The sequence below is a fragment of the Podarcis liolepis genome (genome assembly GCF_965112155.1).
Source record: "Podarcis liolepis genome assembly, chromosome: 1".
Lineage (NCBI taxonomy): Eukaryota > Metazoa > Chordata > Lepidosauria > Squamata > Lacertidae > Podarcis > Podarcis liolepis.
In genome coordinates this window covers 100,116,854-100,133,717 of record NC_139554.1, presented here as the reverse complement: position 1 = coordinate 100,133,717, position 16,864 = coordinate 100,116,854, and the positions used below count along the sequence as shown (strand labels likewise).

General features: G+C 43.9%; 1 protein-coding gene across 1 annotated transcript in view; it reads left to right on the top strand.

Annotated features, from left to right (window-relative positions):
• Positions 1 to 16,484, top strand: part of GTDC1 (glycosyltransferase like domain containing 1) — a 222,994-nt gene extending 206,510 nt beyond the window's left edge. The window contains exon 10 of the transcript XR_014523545.1: positions 15,596 to 16,484. The gene's annotated coding sequence lies outside the window, so the exon portion shown is untranslated. The remainder of the gene's footprint in view (positions 1 to 15,595) is intronic.
• The last annotated feature ends 380 nt before the right edge of the window (positions 16,485 to 16,864 follow it).

The following is a 16,864-nucleotide window of genomic DNA, read 5'->3' as shown; positions in this document are numbered from 1 at the left end:
CAGAGAGAGAGAGAGAGATGACAAAAGAAGATCAGAATTGCATAAAAATGGACAGATACTGTTTCATATGTACAGAATAGGTCGACATTTAGTACCTATGACCATCATTTGAAAAAGAAATTCAGTACTTCTTACCATATCATGTATGTACCGCTCAGTCTGCCGTCCAGTCTTCAAGGCTCTCTCTCGCCCTCTCTTGTTCTGGTCCTTTACCTTTAAGCCAGACTTGAACTGGACAGCCTTTCAAATAGAGGACTGTTTAATGGATGAGATATAGCTACACGATTCTCACCACAAGCAAAAGTGGCACTTGAAAGCAAAACTTTCCAGTCGAACAGAAAGAGCAAGAGGTGGTGGGAAAGGAAGAAAAATGGAAGAGGATGCACCTATGAGCAGCCAGGATACTTACACGTTTATGTTTCTGGCTCAAGCCAGTTTAGCCCATGCCTGGCCCAGGAGAGAGGGGGCAGGCGAAGGTTGGGAAGGTGATGGGGGCAGAGTCCCTGCTTCGTGCAAGGCTGGTTGTTGCTAACAAAAGCCAGAGAGAGAGCAGCAGCAGCAGCCTCTTCTCTCTCTCTCTCTCTCTCTCTCTCTCTCTGTGTGTGTGTGTGTGCGTGTGCAGAGCAGAGCTCTTGGGGGAGGCTGGGCTAGCTAGCGTGTGCTCGTGTGTTGTTGCTCGCAGCTATGTTCTCTGGCTTTCACATCCACTTGGCTTTTTACACTGGAAGGATCCCCAGCACTCTGATATTAGGCCAGGAAAATAGAAGGAGCAATAAAAAAAAAAATAGAGGGTTTTCGGGGGGGTTTTAAGAGAAGGGAAGGAAGGAGGGGGCTTTTAATGAATTGGCTTGAGTTAAAGCACTTAATTTTCAGCTTAAAATGCTTGAGGATGGGTAATGATTTGAGGGAGGGTGGGATGTTTGTTTGAGGTGGGCCTTTTTGCTAGTCTCTCCCCCTCCCCGTCTTGTGAGCACATTGCAAATGGGCCTCCTACACACCAAAGTGTGCAGCTGTGCTTCAATTTCCCCCAGTATCCAGCTACCCTCAAACGCTATCGTAATGCATATTGCATTTGCAGGATCCAAAGGAACATGGAAGGGATTTCTCTCTCCATCTCTTTACTCTGCATTGTTTTCTCTCCTTTTGCATTGCTTATCAGACAGCACATGGCGCATGTTCACCTTTAGTCTCTGTAATGGACAAATACATCCCTCCACCCTCTCCAAAAAAAGGGTGGAGAATTTTTTTCCTTTCCCTTTGTAACAACTGGCAAGTTTATCTCTCTGCCCTTCTTTCACAAGGCCTAAACTTCCTTCCACAAGAAAGCTCAAGGCTAGTCTGACTTCAAGACAAGCTGCTAGACTCTTCTGCTAGGACTCAGCTAGACTGCTAAAGAAAAGGTGTCTCATATGTGTTGTATATGCAATATAACATTGCGACACCAGATGGCGCTGTGAAGCCCTGTCTTTCCCTACCGGATTTCCCTCTATGGGTTTGCAACGTGTTTAACTGAATTGCTTCTTTGACGTGTCTAGATCCAGCCCTAGTGTCAGCCCAAGAAGTAAAAGTGACAATACCTCTGAGCATATGTAGAATGTCTTCAGTTTGCTATGAACGTGGAAGCAGTAGCTGCTTTTGCAAATCTCAGTGTTGGAGCACTCAGATCAGGACAGAATGGGATAACTTTTCCTAAATCTGATCACTTCTGGTGTTTGAGATTAAGCCTTTAGGGTTGAGAACTGTTTTAGCCTGATCCTCTGTCTTGGAAGAGAAGATTGTTCTGCAGAAATCAGAAGGGGTATATTATTATTATTATTATTATTATTATTATTATTATTATTATTATTATTATTATTACTATTATTACTATTATTACTATTATTACTATTATTACTATTATTACTATTATTACTATTATTATTATATTTTACAAAGTATGAAGCAAAAGTGACCTAAAAATATCTTCAAACTAGCTGTTTAGAGGCACAGGAGCCTTGCCCTCCTTGTCATCTGGTGACCTTCTACACCAGTAGTCACTTGTCTCTTACACCCTTCTATCTGGGCACTTTCAGGTTTATTGACTATTCATTCTGGGGATTAGATGATGTTGGCTATTTAATGAACATTCATGCTTGCAGAGAGACTAGATGATGCATCAAAGCAAGCATTGTCCCACACTTTCCAGTGTATTTTATCTGTCACTTCCCTTATCACAAAAAGTCTGGTCTTTTAGCAAAGGGGGTTTGTTGCAGAAGAACTCCTAGTCAGCTTTAACTTCGCAACTTAAATTTGCCTGTATGTGACTGAATCCCACCCCCAAAACAGCCACTGTCTAGAAGTGCCTTTTGTCCCCTCCTAACGTGTGAGATGGCTTGCTCTACATGTGCTTCTGCCACAAGTGTAGTCCTGGGCTTCTTTTCCAGTGGGAACCTTGTGGGTGGGGGTCTGTGTATGTCTCTCTTTCCCATCCTTTGCAGCTTGGTTGCAGAGAGCAGAACTTCTCATAGAAAACCCCAGCCCTAGCCAAGACAACACCCTCAACATTAAATCAGCACAAAATTCCTCTGGGCTTTCTCAGAGTTCAGCCTGCAACTCTGACGAGGTATCTAGAGGCACATTAAAACAAATCCGGTCAAGTAAAGGGGCAGGCAAGTGATCCATGCAAAGGGCCTGACCTTTGTGGAGCTTCAAATAGAGAAGGCCTGTCTGTAAACAGTGGTAATTAGCCCTTTCAAAATTCTAACGACGATTAAAATGTAGGGATCGTTATTTTGTCAACAAACTTAGGAGAAAACTTCAGTGCCTGCCTTTGCTTGCTGGCTCTTAAAAACAGAGGCCCCCAATGAACTGAGGATGGGAACACAAGCAGAGGCCTTCCTAAAACCTTGGTGTCTCATCCATAGAACAAGAGCCAGCCTGAGCTGTATCTGATATTAGGCAAGGACAGGTTGACTCTCCTTCTCACAACAAGGAATCGGCACTGGGAAGCGTCTTTTAACTCTGTAATAACAGGTTTCATAGTAAATGAATGCTGATGGTCAACTAGCCAATTATGGTTTAACTATCCCTTGTTTACAGCAAGGTGTAAAACATGCCTTTAGAGTACAAAGGATCAGACTGCCTAAGCTACAATTTGTCCTTCATCCCATTATGCTCCCCTTAAGCAAGGCTGGCTCCCTCTCCACCTCCCTCCCTCCTTCTCTCTCTCTCTCTCTCTCTCTCTCTCTCTCTCTCTCTCTCACACACACACATAGGTATGAGCACTGAGGAACATACCTCCCCTCTGTTGATTTGCGTTTGCTTTATTTCAAATGCATATTCTTGTTTACTTTTCAAAATTTACATAAATGTCAGCATTGTATAATTTCTATGTTAACAAAGCAGTGAGCAAAATCCCTTGTATGTTTATAAAATATTATTGTTTAATTCATGTAGTTTAGGAATTCCAAATGTTGAGAATAGGAAGGAGGCCAAATACCATCTGTTTATAGCTATGCTGCATCATCATATGTGCACTTAAAAAAAAAGAGCTTTCTTGGTCAATCCACTGTATTTTTTACTCAGAATTCGGGGGCTCTATTGAATCACTCTTAGATCTTTGCCAACATTCCTTGATAAGGTTTAAATTCTGACCAGTTAAGCAAAAAGAAATGTATTGACTTCAGAATATGTGTTAATTACAGATCCATGCTAGCTTTGCACGACTCTCTCTCTCTCTCTCTCTCTCTCTCTCTCTCTCTCTCTCTCTCTCTCACACACACACACACACACACACACACTTTCTCTCATTTTGTTTCAATATTCATTTGCTTTTCTGATAGGACAAGATTTGTGTGTCTCTGATTTTCACATGATCATGAGAACTTCAATAATTATGTGATCATGTCTTGGTTGTGTGACACAGGCCTATTTTGGACTGCATTAGCAGCAGCATCTCTGTATTAATTTCATTCCCCCAGGAGTACTGGTTGGCAAACATTATTCCCATGCATTTTCCTATGCAAACAGCTTATAGGGCTAAATCTGCTTAGCTTCGGCAGTAAGGCTGCACCATGATGTAGAATAAAACTTTTCAAGCAGAAATGCCCCCTCTCTTGATTGCCACCTCAATCAGTCCTGTGGAAACGGGGGGGGGGGGGGGGGACAGGGGACGGGACGACGACACTACTTTCACTTTTCAAATTCATTTATTTAAGATGAGGGTACTCATACCTCCATGGGTATGACTCTCAGAAATATATGCATGTCAACCTTTTGGAAAGATCATCTTCATCAGGCAGCTTGTATTGAGCATCAATAATTACTAGTAATTTTTATACTAGGTTTTCATACATCTCAAAAGTGGTCTGTGAATAACCCAGAATGGTAGCACTAGAGGCTAACATTGTGTTGGCGTGAATGTTGGATTTGCAAACCCTGGCAAGTCTTTGACACACCTGCGGCTTGGATGCCACATGTCCCACATCCAATATCAATGTAGTCCCCAGAGTTCCAATACAAAATTTTGTGTTTGTGTTCAAGAGCTTTTATAACCGATACAACAAGTTGCAAGACGCATCAGCAGTCATCGCACAGTCTGGTAGACAGCAGGTTTGTGGAGCTTGGTTGTTGAAGAAGGAGCCATTTAAATCCAACAGTATTGTTGGTTGTATGTACTGGCATCACACAAAAACGTGATACCCTGTTTTTCCAGGATATAATGAATCACACACCCTCTATTCAGTTGCCATATTTGGCCATGACAAGACTTATCTGCAGTTGCTCTCAGAATATTTGTTTTTCTGTTTGCTCAAGGTGGCCCAACTGGTTTTGTCTGTTGTTGTTACTCTAGGTGTTAGAGTCTAACATATGAGAAATGCAGATGCAGCTATAAAGCAATAGTTTAGGGGTGGAGTAGGGCTGTCCACCTGTCAATCACCTGATGCCACAATGATGTCAGCTGACGGGGCTTGCAAAGAACCTTGTGTGGTGCTTTAAAACACCCACAGTCAGCTTATTGGGACTCTTTGCAAGAAGCAAGAATTGCACCTTCAAGAATTGGCTGGCTGCTGTCCCCACCAATCACACTCTACTTTCTGCTGGAATCAGCCATACTATGGATTTCCCCTCTACAATTCCCCTTCAAAGTCCCCTTTATATGACCTATAAAGCCCTGTAGGTCCAAGCTATCTGAAATACTGTATTCCCTCATAATAACCTGCCTGGGTTTTGATCTCTTCAGGGGAGGTCATTCTCTCAGTCCTGCCACCCTCACAGACATGCTTGGTGGGGACCTGGGAAAGGGCCTTCTCGGTGGCTGCTCCCAGACTCTGGAACTTCCTCCTTGAAGAAACTCAACTGGCTCCTTCCTTGTTGTCCTTCCACCAGCAGGTGAAGACCACCTTGTTCCAACAGGCTTTGGGGAACTGATTGCTTTTAATCAGGGGTTGGTGCCGTGCTGTTTTTTGTTGTGATTGTATGTTTTAAAATACAGTGGTACCTCGGGTTACAGACACTTCAGGTTATAGACTCGGCTAACCCAGAAATAGTACCTCGAGTTAAGAACTTTGTTTCAGGATGAGAACAGAAATCACACAGCAGTAGCGGGAGGCCCCATTAGCTAAAGTGGTACCTCAGGTTAAGAACAGTTTCAGGTTAAGAACGGAACTCCAGAACAAATTAAGTTCTTAACCCGAGGTACCACTGTAGATCTTAGAATCACAGAATTGTAGAATTGGAAGGGACCCTGAGGTCAAGGCAACCCCTGCAATGCAGGAATAGGCAGCTATTATTATTATTATTATTATTATTATTATTATTATTATTATTATTATTATTTGTACACCACCCTTCATCTGGAGATCTCAGGATACCATCATCTCAGATAGATAAGAACACAAGATATATGTATATAGTTGTAATTCTATTATTTGTTTTTTAATTATCCCCCCCACCTATGTTTTTAGTAATTCCTGTTTTTATCAATAAACTGTATTGAGTCACATCAGGGGAAAAGGCGAGGTATAAATAAATTTATAATAATAATAATAGTAATATAAGATGACCCCAGCTGGCTTGCTGTCACCACCAATCAACTGACTGATGCCGAGAGCAAGCTTCCCTTGCTTGCCCACCTGCCTATCATCACATGTCATGTATGATGTCAGGAATGGGGCATGTGGGCATGGTTTTGGTGAAAAGGCCTTGTGGGCCAAATTGGGTCATGCAGCAGGACTAATTGAGCTTGCAGGCTGCCAGTTCCCACCCCTTCCCTGGTCTAAAGTTACCTTGTTGCATCATTGCTTGCCTTGTGACAGAGGGATGAGCCTCTGTTCCATGGTCCCACAATGTGGCAACCACTAGTTCACTAGAAGAGTAATAAGGCAGATATTGCAACATCATTCACACAATACCTTTAAACACTTCCATCGAATTGGTGGATTTCATCCAGTCATCAGATAAAACAATTAACTTATTTACTCTAGAGTAGTCCTGCTGTTTGGTGGAGTGCCTGTTCCATCGGTTCCCCACCCCATCCCAAGAATGTGACAAAAATGCTGATTTTCAAAAGGTTGTCAGATGTCTTAAGAAACCACGTTGGGGGGAAATAGCAGGGGCTCATGAAAATGCGGCTACGTTAAAACTGCACGCTGTGTCCATGCCGAATACAAGGTGTGCTTGCTTAACTGAGGGATATGTCCTTTGTTGTTAAGTCACTAAGAAGATTTGCCTTCCGAGCCCATGTTAATTAGTTAGCTTGTCAAGTCCTGTAGACGTCTTTCCACCTTTAAAAGCAGGAGATTCCCTGAGAAATGGGCTTAAAACATCCTAGCAAGGCCTGGAACGCTGAATGCCCAGATTAGTGGCAGGCTTTGTTGTGCTTGCATCGGGGCAACCCAGCTGCAGTTTATCCTACTATTGCTAATGATGCTTGGAGTGATAGAGGTGGCTTGTGGAGCTTGCATATGGGGTCCCTTCCCTGAGGAGGCGGAATAATAGCTGCTACTCAGGTGGTATATGGGAGGATAAGAGCAGATCTGCAGTTGTGTTTCTGCCTGGTGCATGGTGACTCCGAGCGGCACAATTTCAAGGTATACACTCTGAAGCAGGGCTACATATCTTCCTCTCCGCAGAGGGACCGATGTACAGGTGGAAAACCATGGCAGTAAGCTGGTTGTATCCCAGCCCTGTCAGAATGTACATCTGCGAATTCAATAATTTTGTTGCAAAGCGTTTGCCGTATTATGCAGTTGCTCAACTCCAAGCATTGCTCACTGTGTTGAAATGTCTTTTAACTTTTGCCCTTAAAGCTCCCTTGTGTCTGCTGCAATGTTCAGTGTTACAGCAACTCAAATTATTTAGCTGTACCCAGTTAGAGGGCCAATGCCTCTTTAGTTGTGATGCAAGGAACTGAAGCTCAGACCCTTTGAAAAAACAGAAGAACCCTCCTCTTCTCCTGTCACTCTCTCTGCTACTTACATTGTTCTCTCCAAGCAATTGGTGACAGTAAAATGCACCTAAACCTCCCTTCCTACGAACAGCATTAATAGGTTATGAGGAACACAGGAAAGCAAGGAAGGCATGTCGAGGGTGGGGAAAATGAGGAGGAAAGATGCTGACTAACAAATTTGTCTTGTTTTGCAGTGGTGAAATGTGTCATTTCAAATAGAAACGGGTATAATTCCAAGTCTGTAAAAGTAGAAATGCCATTAGGAGTGTGATGCTGTGCCCTTATGAATGACTAGCCAGGGAGAACTAGATTTCATGGCCTTGGGCGTTTTAAAAAGATAGCTCTGATCAAATGAGAAAACCAATCTGGACTCCGAGCCTTCAAGGGAGTAGCTGTATAACTATTTCAGCCCGTAAGAGTGATAGCCGAATCCTAGACCACGCAAACATCAGCACATGCCAGTCTGGTTGTGGCTTTGAGTTGCCAGGCATTTAAAACTAGCCTGGATTTGCCACTTGGCAGGCCGCTACTGAACAGCATTAATGATGATGTGTCAAATGCCAAAAACAGGCTTGGCCCATCCTGTGGAGTCACAGACATAAAATACGCTGAGCTGAAGCAGCCTGAAGTAGCCATGGGCTACTCTTTGTATCTTAGGAACTCTGGTTTATTCCCTCAGTGTGTGTGTGTGTGTGTGTGTGTGTGTGTGTGTGTGTGTGTGTGTTTGTAAGTTTCTGCCAAGACTTTCCATAGTCTAACTCTGCCTATCCTTTGCTGGATGCATATGGTGCAGATGAAGAAAAAGGGTGGGATTGGAGGAGGAGAAGGGAGGAAAAAGCTGCACAACAAACTACCCCCCCCCCACAGGTCTAGCAGGCCTGGACCATTCCTAGCCTGTCCTTGTAAGATGACCCAGTTTCTCTAGTCTTCCATCCTGTATAAACTGAGAGCTAATGTCCCCCACTCCAATACATGAGTGGGTGGTCTTGCAGGGGAGTTGACTCCCAGCAGTATTTAAGACCTCAACAGCCCCAACTCTCAACATCTAAAAGGGGAGAACAGCACCTTCCCAGCTTAGGTGCAACTTTTATGAGTGGCTGGTCAGAGCCACCTGTCAATCAGAACCTACTTGGCTCAAGAGCACCATAGAAATGGAATGTAGCCAAAATTCAGTTATTCCTCCTGACCATTCAGGATGCCCTGTGCCTTGCGAGGAAGGCCTAGCTAGTTTTCTGAAGTGTAATCTTTACTTTCTTAAAGTACCGAAAAAGCCCTTTCCCTTTTTCTTGCCTCTTATCCTTAATAAACTTTCAAAAATTGGCTGTCAGGGTTCTCTGTGTGTGTTTGTGCCAGACTCAAAGGGATATTTTCCCTTTACATGCCTAGACCATTTGGCTTCACAGTGCTTGTGTTTATCAGTGGGATTTGGCAGACAAAAGTAAGCTCTGGTGAGAAATGGATTAAAAGAGGATGATCCGTCTGCCTCATAAATAGTCACCTTGCACCTTCAGGTCTCACTTCCACCCAAGGGAACCTCAGGGAGTGTGCTGGCAGTCTACCTGAAGACCCCCTTGCACAGCTAGACTACCCAGTCAGGGAAGGGGAGAAGAGAAAAGCCCTTTTCCATTACGGCATGTACTGAAATGTGTGTGGAGAGCTACAACCACCATGGTGCCAGTGATCCTGAGCCATGTACACGGCTTAAGCACAGAGATGGGAAACTGGAGGTCTTTCCGATGTTATTTAGGCTATAACGCCCATCTTTCCTGGCCACTGGGCATGCCAGCTGAAGCCGAGGGAAGTTTGGAGTCCCTCGCCATCTGGAGGGCCACATATTACTCACCCCTGGTTTAAACCTTTGTCAGAGCTTTCCCACCCAATGTGCTCCACGTGGAAGGTTCCAGCTTGTGAAGAATATAGCAAAGGGAGCACATGATATGATTGCCTTCTCAACACAATTCAAGGCCATCACATCTATATCTCCAGCCTTGCTCTTATGAGGTCAGAATGGCATGCATGGGGTCATCTGTGTAATCTTCATTTAAAAAATACAGTGGGTTTGGTGTCATGACCCCAGACACAGACCCTCACATTACCCCAAGGAAGATGGAGAGGTAATTTGGGCTTCAGCACTCAGGAGAAGATCCTCAACACCACCTCCTGGGCCCTCCTGACCTGAGGGTGTAGGCCTCTCACTCTCCTCAGACTTAAGAGGACGAGCCCCCAGTAGCATCCCTATCATTTCCAAAGCATCAAATTCAGCACCTGCAGAATCAGACAGGTCAGCACATAGCTTCTTAACCACAGTATAGCCCTTGTCAGCCTGTATACAGCCTCTGATGGTCCCTGCTCTTTGTTGAGACACCTTCCACAGCTTAGGCAGCAGGGCCAGTGGGAGCTGGCCGGGGTACTGACTTGCTAGAAAGACTTGCCTTGACCTGAAAAGACAGGGCTTGACCTGCTTCTTCCAAGTCCCAGCCCCTGTAGAACAGGATAGTAGGTCAGGCTGAGAAATACCGACTGTGCCAGGATTGCCCAGTGATGTTCAAGGGTGGTGGTAGGCTTTTAACACAGTTCTCCCTGGCCCGTGTTCAACACTGCCATACTGGGTCTCCGATCTTGACCTATAAATGACTTGGGCTTAGCTAGGAATCCATATTCCATTGAAATTTCCAAGATAAACTGAGAATGCCCTCTTGACTATTCCATCTGTGTGTCAGGTCTGGTGATGAAGGCAAGGCACACATGGAGGCATTCTCAGTGACAGCTTCACAGTTATAAAATTCCTTCCTCTTGGAGGCTCGCCAATGTCCATGCCCGAGCATTTTTCCAGAAGTGCTGAGAGCTATTTTTCTGTGATTAAAGAGGGAAATCTGCAGAGTAACTGAGTCCACCCCTGCTCTCTGCAAACTGGGTGGTCTTCCTACCAGTTTTTTAAGACATCTGATTTTAGATGTAGTTTTGTAAATAGGCATTTATTCTTAAAATACGTTGGAAGTGGGGAGGCAGACAAACCTAAATAAGCACTGGCTTAAGCAAGAGATCCACCACCTGGGGCAGTTAAATGATTTGGATGGTAAATGCATTGGAAGCAAAAAGGGGCTAGGCTGTGATAGATGTCACCCAGGTGTGTGACTGGCAATTTGCGTGATGTAAGGGGATTTCCTGTGTGAACTAAGGCAGAAGGTTGGCATGCAGGCAGGCGGTCAAAGTGTTTAGGAGCTTGACTGAAGCTAAAAATGGACATTGCATGGAAGAGAGAGATTGAGAGATGTGCTTTGGATTACGGTGTGCTTGTATGACCTGGGAGGGGGAAAGCTTCTGTCTTGGGGTCTGTGCTGATTGTTGCTTGCCATCTAGAGTTCTATAAAGCACCTTATAATGTGCCCTGAAAAGGAGACATGTAAACCAGGTCTTAAAAGAAATTCTACAGATTTCTATGGGGCGTACTGAAAGAAAGGGTGCATGGTTACTTCCCACCTCTCTCAAGAGTTGAACTACACACGACTCTTTGTTGGGTGGATTCCCCTCCCCCCCCCGAACCTTATTTTAAAACCTTAAGAAGCTGTGGTAAGTGGCAACCTGAATTGAAAATTTGTGCAGAAGGAGAAATGCTGCTTACCTTTCTCTCTGCAGGCTGTTTGTCTTATCAAAATCACCGAGACCAGACTATTTTGTCCTGTGGGGGAGATGATGTGGATATAGGTACAATTTGCAAGGGAGGAGCAACAGGTAAGAGGGAGATGATTAACTCTTCTCCTGTGTGTTGCTTTCCCCCTGCACCCCTTTCCCCAAGCTGGGGTTCCTTCTCTATCCTGTGCTTTAAATCTAGATGTCGATGCCAATTTCTAATGTCAACAAATCCTGGAGTTGAGCTGTTAGAGACATCGAGGAAGAAATTATTTTTCATAATCGTTTACCGCTGTCTTCATGCTCCTAGCTAAAGGAACTCCTAATAGTTTTTCCCAAAACACTTTTGATTTTTAAAACTTGACATGGGGTGGAAGACTCTTGACCTCCCCTGCTGTAATTGTACCTTTTAAGGTGACAGTATCAAACACATCTGTCACATCACATACACTGATAAACATTATGCATATGCTTTAAAAACATAATGCATGGAAAAGCCTTATGGTTTTCGGTTTCTAACACTTTTAATGTTAATGTTTAATGTTAATGTTAAAATTAATGTTAGTTGCAGAAACAGCTAAAATAAATTCATGAATGGATGAACATAAGTGTCAGTGGTGAGCTACCGCATTTTTCGCTCTACTGGACACACCGGACCACAGGACACACCTAGTTTTTAGAGGGGGAAATCAAGGAAAAAATTCTTATTCCCCCCCCCCTCCAGCCCCAAAGAGCAACGGACAGGCTGCGCGCCCAGAGCTTCTCAAGGCTGCAGAGGAAGCCCGGGTTCCACCCCAAGCCCCAAAGAGCAAAGAAGCCAAGACAGAGAGCAGGATCCATAGCTGTGCAACCTCTCCAGCCAGGAGCTAAACCTCTCCTGATCCATCCCGCTTGCTGCCTTGGCTTCCTCTTTAGCCTTGCACAGCATCTTTAGCTTTGCGCAATGGGATGGATCACGCCCGCTGTCCACCAGGGCTGGACTAGATGACTCCTGGGGTTCCCTTCCAACCCTGCAATTCTATGACCTCGGAAGGTGTTGGGGGTCTCCACCACTGGAGGCTTTTAAGCAGCGGTTGGGGGACCATCTGCCTGGCGTACTTTAGCTGTGATTCCTACATTGTGAGGGGGCTGGGCTAGATGACCCTCGGGTAGCCCTCCCAACTCTATACAGTCCTACACTTCTGCGGCAGGAGATCCACAGCCACTTCACACAATGCCCACTCCCAATTTTCATCGGAGAGACATGTGGCTTCAGTGTCTAGGTAGGTACCCCCCTACCTGCCACTCTTCCCCCACCCCACTTAAGCCGAGGGAATTCCTGCCCAGAGAAGCTCCCAGGTGAGGCAAGGGTGAAGATCTACCTCTGGTAAATGGCTTTGTATCCTCCCTCTTTCCCTTTTCTCTTCTTCTTCTATGCTAGTTCCTTCTCTTGTGTTTTGTTTAATCTGTTTTTATTGTATACTAAAATAAAAGCTGCAAAGTTTCCTTTTTTATAATATCCCCCCCTCCAAACTAAAACGTTAATCTAGATAAAAACACTGATCCAGAGGAAAAGAAGGGGGTGGAGAAAGGACGAAAAAAGAAAAAGAGGTAGAGATAGAGAGCTTTTTTAAAAGTTGGCTTCTTTAGCCTTGCGCAGCCTCCCGCGGCTGGAGAGGTTACGCAAGGCTTTTCTAGAGGAGTCCCTTCTCCCTCCTGGGGAAAAGCCCGCAAGAGCTGCGCGAAGCTTGTGTGTGGCTCTTGGGGGCTTTTCCTGCCTGCCTCCCCCCTGCATTCGCTCCATAGGACGCACAGACTTTTCCCCTTAGTTTTTAAGACGGGAAAAGTGTGTCCTATGGAGCGAAAAACGGTAACTATAGATTCTCTCTCACCCCTTTTTGGTCAGACTTCCTCAGAGAAGAAAGCTTTCTGTTTCTAGCAGAACCTGACTCTGTATATTTCTGATAGGCTGGCACTTGTGACAATCATGAAACCGCCTCTTTCCATGACTGGTTGATCCTTATGGCAATCACAAAACCACCTTCTCTCCCCACTTTGTCCTGGAGCAAATTAAAAACGAAAGCACCTTGGGTTTCTTTTTCTTTTATAAAATTTGCTGAAGAAACATTTAAGTAGATAAAAGTGTCAGGCACCTGACTATAAAAAACAATAAAAGCCCAAAGCTTGCCCAGGGAATGAGAGGAAATAGATGAAATGAGCACTTATCCAAAGCCAGGTTTATAAGAAGTAAAAGCTAAGGGAAGCAGAGTACACCCTGCTGCAGAAAAACTGCAAGGCTTCTATAAGCGAATACAGTAGATCTCATCACACTTGAAGTTACATCTTAGTATCCTCTATTTTTAAGGATGCCCCCCATCCAAGCATCATTCTCATTGCTGCATTCTGAAAACCTGTTATGGCCCCCTAAAGATTTATCCTGATTGCTGACACATTGCACATACACAACTCAATTCTTTGGGAAACATTCTTGTTTAAAACCCCATAGACAGTGTTGGTGCATCACTGCTATGAAAAGACCTGTCTGGTGCACAACTGAATGAACAGTCCTGGCAGCAGGCACATGCAATATGATCCCATTGTAATACTGTTTGATGCAAGAGTATGTTTGATCAGTTACCAGTGATGAATATCATATCACATCAAACAATATGATACAGTCTCATTGTATGGAATTATGGCTGCTGTCAATCAGGCAGTCTTCTGCTCCTTTAACTGTCACCTTTGGGGAATGGAATAAAATGATAGCTACACATACATTAATAAATGAGCTCCTGCATGAATTCCATACAGACCTGTTGAGATTTTGTTGTTCTTTTCTTTCTGTGGTTTCTCTCTCTCGCTCTCCCCCTCATTTTCTTCTTTTTAAAACACATACTGAACAAGAGTTCACTTAATTTATAGAACTCACCATATGAGAAGCTCTATATTACCTTGTTATGCCCCACTCCAGAATAACAGTAGATAAAACCCACTTAAGTTATATCTGTGGTATAGATCAGAGGTGGGTTGCCTCAGGTATGAGGGCCAAACATGGCCTGCCTCGTCTGCCTAGACTCTCCCTAGGTTACGCCCCTTTGCAGCCTCCCTGGGTGTTTTTATGTGGCTGGAATGGGTCCTTGAACTCTGCTCCTGCGTCTCGTTTGCCTCGATGGCAGTGAGCATGTGCAAAGGTAAAATTTATATTCTTTGCACCTCTCACATTTGCCTCTAGTCCCACCCATGACTACCATATGGCCTCTGGAAGGAAACACAGCCCTCAGTCTGAAAAAGGGTTGTCACTCCTGCTATGGATTCTCAGAAATTACCTTGCATCCTAAAGAAGAGTATTACAAACCATGCTGACTATTCTGTAACTTCTTCTGCTTAGGCCTAATAGAGGTATTTCCTATTGATTTTTTATTATTATTATTATAATACATTGACCTAACCATTCATTTTTATTTCCTAGTCTTTTCTTCTTCTTTTTTTGAAAGAATTATATTGGAGTTTGATGAGCATTTCTTTAACATAAATTACCCCAGTAACAACCTCTGTATTGAAATCATTTTCATATTGTTTTTGTATGTCTGCTGTCCTAGTTGGTATATTTCCTGCCTCCACCAGACTACATAAATGTCTTGTCTGTTTTGGAGTGTGTGTGTTTCTTGCGCGGGGAGAGAATTGGTGACTTTGAGTTTCTTTGAGTTCCCCTTGTTCCTCACTACATCTGAGTGCCTGATTTATATTGATATGTTGACATGGGCATTGTGGTATGTATGTGCAAGAGCCAGAGAAATGTCTACCACATTCACATATGTCAGTAAGTCTGGGATCAACACCCCTGATTGTTATAGTTTTTGTTTCTCCCACCAGCTGTCCCTTTCTCTTACCTATGCACAAGGAACCCCTGAGACACCATGGTAGTTACAGGGCCGATGTCTGGAAAGTCACTGTGACAGCAAGACGGTAGACTAGGTGCCATTAGTTTCCTCCAGCAGGACCAATCTTACTTACTTTTTATTTTCTTTTTAGCAAGCATATCACATAGGGAAGCACACGTCTCTTTGTCTCTCATTTTAACTGCACAAGCACACACTCTCAGGTATAGCAAAAGGCCAGCAACTCTGTGTATGAAATGTTGCTTGCTGTGCTCTGCTTCTCTGATGGCCTGCTGCAAATCTCACAAGATCTGGTCAATAGTGTATAGATACAGGGAAATAGTGCTGTTGTTGTTTTAGAAAACTCAAGTATTAGCAATAATTTAGCCTCGTAGTAATGGATCTGCAGCCTGGGCCTGAATGAACCACTATTTATAACCACATCTGCTCTCAGTCCTCTCTTGTTTCCTGTTCCTCTTCCTTCCCTCAAGCATTTGCTATCCCTGTCTCTTGCTCCCCTTTCCCCCCTTTGTTGACCTCTTGATCGTAAGCTACCTGGGGGCAGAGGACCTGGTGTTTTGTTTTTTCATGCATTGCTGTGAAAAGTGCACTATTAATTTATGATGCCAAACAAACAATTAATTAGAATAAGCTTGCTCAGACTGACTGTTTGAAACAGGTCTTCCTGTGCACCGCACCAACTGCAGTATGCTGCCATGCTGACTTCGGCTTCCGACGAATACAATAGCCTGTCACATTGCCATCTTCAGCTGTCATGTTGTCATCAGGCATCCCAGACTACTGAGGGTCAGCATTCAAAGAGAAGCTCTTCTTGCAAGCTGGGCTTCCTTTCAAGATCAAGCCCAAGTGTGAATCCATTGTGCTGCACCTTATTGCGCAGAAGACGCTAATTTGGTAGATGCACTCTGCCGTATTCTGATCTTGCCTGATCATACAAGCTGTGTGCAAGAGATCTGCCAAAAGTGGTTGGAGTGGCAAATTTCTGCCAAAACTATGCTGCGTGGCATGGTATGTCGTGCTGTCGAATCTTAGGAAAACTATAACCCGGTAAGGTGTTGTTGTTGTATGAAGAAGAAGAAAAATACTACTAAGATGCAGCCTGAGCTGAAAAGGGCTTACAGTCCAAATATGAGACATATGACAACAAGAGAATGGAACTGTTGTTGGAGCATCCTTCCTTCTCTTTAAAAATAATGTTAACAGTAGTGCTTTCCTCCTGAGGTGATTATACCTCCAAGGGCTCCTTCTGTTAAAGAAGTATTTGCCTAAGTCTTCTGGCCCTGTTCCAGTTTGGATAATTACACTCAACCTAATTTATTAAGTTTTATTTGGATGGCTGTATTCGCCCCTTTGCTTGCCTCAATATTGTACAGGCGACGCTGTTAAAACTTGTGCACGTTTTAGGAGAGGGTGAAGGCAATTCAATTTAGATATACAAATAAGACTTTAATGATCCCTGATTTGTGAAGCTGTTGTACGCATAGCAATTCTGGAGCCAGCATTGTTAGGAGGTGAACTGAAACAGGAATAAAAGTGAATTTGTGCTCCCATTAAGATTGCTTTCAGACTTCAAAGCGGCTGTAAATCAGGCTGCGGTGTTCCAGTAAGCTCACCCATTATCCACCGTAGTCGTGCTGACATCTTTTCAAATCGGAGGATGAGGGTTTGGTGAGGAGGCCTCATTTCATGCAAGTACTCCCAGCAATGGAAAACGTAACAAAAAGTTGTGCAAGTGCATGTACCACTGTAGTATAGAGTCGTTTTTCTTTCACAGAGCCTAAAGTGCATCAAGGTTCAAAAGGGATTATTCTGCTGTTACACCACCACCAACAACAACAACAACCAAAAGAAAGTTAAGCATTGCTTTGCTTGAACATAAATGGTAAATAAAGGCACTGAAGATTCCTTCTCTCTGAGAAGTTACACG